This window comes from Ursus arctos, unplaced genomic scaffold (assembly GCF_023065955.2).
Source record: "Ursus arctos isolate Adak ecotype North America unplaced genomic scaffold, UrsArc2.0 scaffold_27, whole genome shotgun sequence".
NCBI lineage: Eukaryota > Metazoa > Chordata > Mammalia > Carnivora > Ursidae > Ursus > Ursus arctos.
The window spans coordinates 31,770,212-31,778,364 of NW_026622952.1; the positions used below are offsets into that span (position 1 = coordinate 31,770,212).

An 8,153-nucleotide genomic window follows, 5' to 3' on the forward strand; every position below is an offset into this window, starting at 1 on the left:
ATAATAATTTTGTTGAGGTAATTGCCTGTAATGCTATATACATTTTTTTAAGTCTTAAATGCTATTTGTCAAGCACTGTGAAGAATCTCACATTTCATCCTACCTGTAAGCTAACCAAGATAGCTTGCCACAGTTTTGTGGATACTGGCAGAAGACATGAGACTCCCAAGTCGGAGAGGAAGGACTTTATTATTCAGGGCATAGCACACAACAAAAGTTTCACATTCATATCACTTCCCTTTGCACCCAAGATATAGAGGTTGGCCCACGTGAATGGCACACGCACCACTGGTTTTCATCAAGGATGAGAATCTTTTTGTTGAGGAAACACCAGGCATTTTTTTAAGAGAATGCAAGCAAATCTTCACAAACTCTGCCCAATAAGGAAACATCTTGCTTAATAATGAATAGCATGCTGCTATGGAGGTAGACACTATCTCTATCTTTCAAGGCAATTTGCTATACAGATATTCTTTGTTTCACTTATTTATAAAAATTCTAAATAAAAATTTTATATAGTTAAGGTACACAACATAATGACTGATGTACATATGCATAGTGAAATGGTTAATGCAGTCTCGCTAATTAGCATATCATCTTCTCACATAATTACTGGTTGTTGTGTGTGATGAGTGCACCTGAAATCTATGCTTTTAGCATATTTCTAGTATTCAATACAGTGCTAAGTACAGTCATCATTCCTGTACATTAGACCTCTAAATTTATCCGTCCTCCCTAACTGCAGCCTTGTTCCTTTGACCAATATCTCCCTATTTCCCTGACACCCTCAGCCCCTGGTAATTACCGTTCTACTCTCTGCTTTTATGAGCTTGACTTCTATTTTTAAGGTTCCACATTTAAGTGAGGTGATATAGTACCTGTCTTTTTCAGGTCTGGCTTTTTTCACTTGGCATAATGCCCTTCATGCCCTCCTATGTTGTCACAAAAGGCAGGATTTCCTTTTTCTTTAAAGCTGAACAATATTCAATTGTTTATATGTATCACAGCTGCTTTATCAATTTGTTCATTGACAGACACTTAGATTGTTTTGATATTTTGGCTATTATGCTGCAATGAACATGGAAATACAGGTAATTTCTTGAGATCCTGATTTCATTTCCTTTGTTTATATACCCAGAAGTAGGACTGCCAGTCATATGATGCTTCTATTTCTAATTTTTTGAGGAATCTCCATACTGTTTTCCACAGTGGCTGCACCAACTTACATTTCCACCAACAGTGCCTGGGCTCCTTTTTCTCCATATCCTAACCAACATTTGTTATCTCTTGTCTTTTAGATAATAGCAGTCCTAACAAGTGTGAGGTGACATCTCTCTGGGTTTGCACTTTTCCTGATGATGAGTGATGGTGAGCACCTTTTCATGTACCTGTTGTCTGTTTTTATATCCTCTTTGGAAAAGTGTCTGTTGATGTATTTTTCCCACTTTTTAATCAGGTCAAATTTGGTTTCTTGCTATTGATTTAAGTTCTTTGTATATTTTAGATATTAACCTTTTATCAGATGTATGGTTTGCGATTTTTGTTACTTTCCATAGGTTGTCTATTTATACAAATGTTCTTGAAAATAATGTACAAAAATACAAAAAAGTATCCATGCCTCTTCGTACAAGACATGCAGAAATGAAAGACACCCATGGAAAATTGTCTCCCAACACTTTAGAGCAGACATTACCACATCAGACTATTGAACAATCATGCAACAAAAGAAGCAAGGTGTAAGTCTAGTCCAACTGCAGACAACATTCTCTTACAATCCCTGAACCACAAAATATGAAGAACACTGTAGATCCGAACCCTACAGGAAACTCCTCTGCCCTTACTTGGTTAAAGTAGGAAGAATGAGAAGGGAAAAATTAATCTAGGAACCAATAGAGGGCAGCTAGGGCATGATATTTCACCCTGAAAAGGAATAATTTCCAGGGAGCATTGACAATAATCAGACAGGGTTCCCTACTTGATCATGCAAGAACAAAATGAAAATAGGATTGCTCAGTAATCCCATCTGAACAAAGTCCATATACAATCACATTAATAACCTAGTCCATCCCTCCTCCTGCTCATGTAAGCTACTGCTAGCGCATTAACAACGATAACCCTGGCCAGGTGATATTCTTCTGGTCTTTTAATAAAGTGTATTAAGGAAACCAATCACTGAATTGTCCTACCTAGTCAGACAACATCTAACTGTTTTCTTGGACATCCTCCAAAATCTTTAAGAAAATCCCAAATCGTACAGTAAACATTATCCAACTCCCTCTTGCTGAGATATTCCACAGTTCCTCTAGTGTGTTCTTTCTTCTGCAATAATTTACTAAACCTAACTTTCTTTGCATTCAGGTGCATTGTTGGTAAAATTTGCTTAGTAGGCTTCCAAATGCTGACACTATCACCAACATTGTAATAGCTAAACTGGGTTAGAATTTGCATTTTAGAGCTTTGCACTTTTTAACATTTTTCCTCTCAGTGTACATCTCCTTGTGGATGTCATGTCATTTTACCAGTTTATTCAAGTCATCTGAAATTGTTCCTTTCTGTATGATTATGCCGTCATTTTACCATATAGTTGAATCCTTTTGTTTTACTTTGCTTTTAATTTGTAGACATTGTTTTTGAAAAAAAAAAGTCATAATATTGTATCATAATTTTGTAAAATATTATTATGGTTCCCAAAACAAATATAAGAGAAATATATTCAGAAATATCTATCTTATATTTTTGTGTGCTCCATCTAGTTCCCTCTCTTACCCATTTGTGAGAATTGGAGGATACTTATGCACTTTTCACCATTTTGCATTTTGTACTTATACTCTGTTATGTTACTTTTCTTCTAATACCATTCTGTAGTATTTTGCATTAAAACTTAATAGTACTCTGCTTACTATAGTGTATCATAGTTTATTTAACCAGTCCCCTAATGACAAGCAAAGGTTTTATTCTACGTTGGGCTATTACACTTAGGGCAGCAGCTTTGTTGCAGGTTAACACTCAGAATAGAATAATAGGAATAGTGTTAGTGAGTCAAGAAGTAAATGCATGTGACGTTTTGCTAACTATTTCTAAATTTTCTTCCATAGAAGTTGTACTAGTTTAATAGGAATTTTACTATTTTATGCAGGCATTATACCATGGTACCCATTAATATTGCAAAGGGTACTGCCTCCTCGGGCTCTCACCAGCAGAATTTTATGACAGTTTTTTGGACTGTTGACAATATGCCAGGTAAGAATTGATATCTAATGGAGTTTTAATTCACCCTTCTTTTATTATACATGTGGTTGACATTTTTATCGGTATAAGTTTCATTTTCATTAATTTTCCTATAAAGGGTCTGTCTATATATGTTCTTTATTTTCTGTTAGATTTTATCCTTTTCCTCTAAATTTGAGACTTTCTTTATATTCAGGACAATATTTTTTTTCTGTTGTATAAGTTACTTATATTAAAATTTTGGTATCACACATCTTTTGTAAAGTTGTATTTTACTCTAACATATTTTTAACTTTGAAGTATTTTATCAATTACACTATTTGGCTTCTTCACAACAAAATGTATGCATAAATTATATATTTTTATAAGTAATTATTATTTTTAAGTGTATTAGTTCTCTTTTTTAATGTGGAGTGTAATTAACATACAGTGTTATATTAGTTTCAGGTGTGAAATATAATGATTCAAAAATTCTATACATTACTTAGTTCTCATCACAATAAATGTACTCTGTTGTTTTGTTTTTTGTTGTTTTTTGTTTGTTTGTTTGTTTGTTTGTTTGTTTCAGGAGAAAAATTTAGTGATTCATCCCTTACATGAAACACCTAGTGCTCATCATAACAAGTACCTTCCTTAAAATCCATCACCCGCTAGCCCATCCCCCACCCACCTCCCTCCATCAACCCTCATTTGTTCTCTACAGTTAAGAGTCTCTTATGGCTTGCATCGCTTTCTTTTTTTCCCTTCCCCTATGTTCATCTTTTTGTTTCTTAAATTCCACATATGAGTGAAATCAATTCATATGGCATTTGTCTTTCTCTGACTTGTTTTGATTAGCATAATACTCTCTAGCTCTATCTGTGTTGTTGCAAATGGCAAGATTCTATTCTTTTTGGTAATACTCTGTGTGTGTGTGTGTGTGTGTGTGTGTGTGTGTGTGTGTGTGTGTACACCACATATTCTTTATCCATTTGATAGACATTTGGGCTCTTTCTGTAGTTTGGCTATTGTTGATAACATTGCTATAAACATCAGGTGCATGTGCCCTTTTGAATCTGTATTTTGTGTCCGGTGGGTAAAAAGCTAGTAGTGCATTGCTGGGTCATAGGGTAGTTCTATTTTTAACTTTTTGAGGGACCTCCATGCTGTTTTCCACAGCGGCTACACCAGTTTGCATTCCCACCATGATGAGAAACCACCTTACACCTGTCAGAATAGTTAGCTAAAATTAGCAACACAAGAAGCAACAGGTGTTGGTGAGGATATAAGTAATTAGAAAACAGTAAAACATGGCTTTTTGGAAATGCAACTAATAGTGAGATTGTCAAGGGAATAATAAATTGGGCCTGAACCAAAAAAAAAAGACTTCTGTGACAGTAATAGTTCTATCACTTTGTTTCACATTTGCATCTCTAGGAAAGTTATCATAATAGGATTTAAAATGCCTTTATATTCTAGAGAGTAGGTAAAGGATAAATGTGAACTAAGAATGAAAAAGGAGAACCCTGTAAAACCTTGCTCAAACGTATGTTCTAAAGCAAATGAACTTCAGAAAAACTACACATGGAAGTTAAGGATCTGACAGTTTCCACAGAACTAGTTATGTCCATGTCCCTTTTGGAATGTGTCCAGGAATCACCAGATGACACACGCTTCCCTCTGCAGATTGCTAACCTGGTTGGTCATCTGACAAGAGATGAGTTCTTGGAAGAATCTGAGAAGTTAAATGTCCCAGAGCATGAATAACAAATGGAAAGATACTTGAAAAAGATGAATGGTAAAAATGAGATGGCCTAACATATAAATAACATGAGTTTAAAATAAGATATTAGAAGGAATAGATCTAGGAATACCATTTAATCAAATTAATGAATAAAACAAATAAGAATGAGAGAAAGAGGAAGAAATTATTCATCTAGGCAAAGCATGATGGAAGTGCTGTAAACCAAAGAGGAAGAGAAAGCCTTAAAAGCAATTGGCCCTAGAAGGAGGCTGCCTACAAAGGAACTTCATTTAACCTAAGAGCTGAATTTTCAAGGGCAAGAAGGGAAGTAAAGGAAATTGTTATATCTTTAACGTGCTGAAAGAAAACACATTTCAACCTGGAATGTTGTAAGCAGTGAAATTATCTTTCAAGAGAAAGAACAGAACAAGGACAGAACAAACACAGAATAAAGACATTATCTGACAACCCAAAACTGAGATTTTTTTTTTCCTATTTCAAGTAGCCAGTAAAAGTTAACCAGGACAACTACTTATAAAATAGGGTGAAAATGGTTTAAGAAAGAATAATGAACCTCAAAATTAAACAGAATGGAAAAGAAGGAAAAACAGCACAAATATGATAATAGAAAGAAGTCAAGGGGCATCTGGGTGGCTGAGTCAGTTAAGGGTCCAAATCTTGATTTAGGTCAAGGTTATGATCTCAGGGTCATGAGATAAAGCCCCTCATCTGCTTCTGTGATCAGCAGGGAGTCTGCTTGAGATTCTCTCCCTCTCCTTCTGCCCCTCCCCGCCGCCCCCGCTCACACATGCATGCACACACATTCTCTCTCTAAAATAAATATATAAATCTTTAAAAAGAAGTAAAAATGCTGAGTTCAAGAGATATACCTGAAACATAACATCAAAAATTTTAGATAAATTCTAAATAATATTATCCTAGATTTATATTAATTAAATTAATACTGATACATAACTATCAACAACAAAGTAGAAATTAAAGCAAAAGCATTAGCATCGTATGTATCACTACCGTAAGATTAAAAAATTCAAAAAATCCAGGAAGATATATAAATGTAATACTATTGGTGTCCTAAAGAAAATGATCCTGTAACAAACGCATACCTAGAGAGATCACATTCATATGAAATATAAAGCACTCTTCTAGTTCTTAGATCACAATAAAATTATAATTCAAAATTAAAGAGTTAGAATTTAATAATAAGGAATGTGCTACCAATTAAAACTTGTAGAAGACTTTACCAGAATGTGTGATATTTTTTTTTGAAGTTTTTATTCAAATTCTAGTTCGTTAACATACAGTGTAATATGTTTGAGGTGTACAATATACTGATTCAACACCCCTCATACATCAGCCAATGGTCATCCCAACAAGTGCCCTCCTTAATCCCCATCACCTGTTTTACCCATCCCCCACTGACCTTTCCCGCCCAACCATCAGTTTGTTCTCTATAGTTAAGAGTCTGTTCCTCAGTTTGCCTCTCTCTCTCTCTTTTTCCCATTGCTCATTTGTTTTGTTTCTTAAATTCCACATATGAGTGAGATCAAATGGTATTTATCTTTCTATGACTGACTTATTTCACTTAGTATAATACTGTAGCTCTATCCATATTGTTGCAAATGGCAAGATTTCATGCTTTCTTAAAGGACAATACCTAGTGACAGTTAGGATCTAGACAACTTGACAAAATATGTAGTGAAAGAAGCCAGGCACAAGAGAACATATGCAATTCCTTGGATATTAAGTTCCATATAGTCATTCCTTCAGGCACTGTGGCTTGGATGTGACAGGGCCAAAGGGGGCCTGATGGAGTACTGAAGGTGTGGTCCATGGTGATCTATATCCCTAAATACTGTTCAGACTATGCACCTTAACATCGTGCCCTTTGCTTTATAAAATTACGTCTCAGTTAAAATAAGGGAGTAAATGTAAATGGCTGCTGTATAATGGACTTAACCAAAACTTGTGAAAAATTTGAAACAACTTTGAGGAAAATGAAGGAAACATATAAGAAAAGAAGAGAAATCATAATTAACTATCCCCTTTAACAAAAAGATAGGAAACAAAAGAGTAGGAATAAACTGAGGTAATTAAAAGAAAGAAATAATAATGGTGAATCAAACTTAGTGAAAACAAATGGAAAATAAAAGCACAGACTTCTTTTCATAAAGACTAAGAAAATATAAAAAAAATTTTTCCAAGATTAATAAAGAAAAAAGTAAATAAGGTACAAGATATTTATTTTAAGTAATATAAAAGGCTTCACTGTGAGTTTACAATTATTCAAATCTTAAAAAGAGTCTTTGATTTTTATCTAATTGAAAAGCTAAAATGGGAAAAAATATAACTCACTCAAGCTGACGTGGATGAAATAGAAAAGCAAAACAATTTTGTGATCATTAAGGAAATTGAACTTCTTGTCAAAATCTTTTCACAAAGAAAAGTAACAGGCCAAACAATTTTAAGGACAAGTTTTACCATTCATTAAAGTAACAGAAAATTCTGATTTTACCGAATCTATTCCCCAGATAAAAGAAGGAACCTATTCCAAAAATGTTATGAGATGGGTACATTTTCGATACTCAAACCAGACAAGGACATTAAAACACATAAAAATTATAATCCGATCTCATTTGTGGATTTAGAAGCAAAAATACTAAGGTAACTATTAGCAAATGAACACAGCAACAGGTAAAACAGATATTACTTCCTGATCTATTTAGAGTCATACCAAGAATGCAAATTTCAAAATAAAATTCAAAACAAAATGATGTAAGCAGGCAGATTTAAAAATTAGTTAAAAAAAAATATATATATATATATAACTGACAGATACCAAAAAAAGGGTAATGAAATCTAATATCCAATTTTGATAAAAATCTCTCAGCAAGCAAAGAATAAAAGTTATTTATTTATGAAGTAGAGACTGTATCACAAAATTTACTACAAATATTATACTTCCTAGTTAAATTTTACTGCATTTTTTAAAGATTAGGATTGAGACACAGATGCAAACTATTTACACTTCTGTTCATCTTTTTCCCAGGAAATCCTAGGCAATTTACAGGAAAAAAAAATAAGAAAGATTTATAAGGGTGAAATGAAATTATAATCACTTGCAAATGGAATTCTTGCATACTTAGCACATGCAGGAATTTATCAATTATTTGGGTTAATAACA

The 8,153-nt window shown here is 33.7% G+C and overlaps 1 long non-coding RNA gene across 1 annotated transcript in view; it reads left to right on the top strand.

Annotated features, from left to right (window-relative positions):
• The window catches only part of LOC130541901 (uncharacterized), a 46,551-nt gene extending 41,441 nt beyond the window's left edge, over positions 1–5,110 (top strand). The window contains exons 3-4 of the long non-coding RNA XR_008955993.1: positions 1,299–1,368; positions 3,137–5,110. This is a non-coding gene — a long non-coding RNA (uncharacterized LOC130541901). The remainder of the gene's footprint in view (positions 1–1,298; positions 1,369–3,136) is intronic.
• The last annotated feature ends 3,043 nt before the right edge of the window (positions 5,111–8,153 follow it).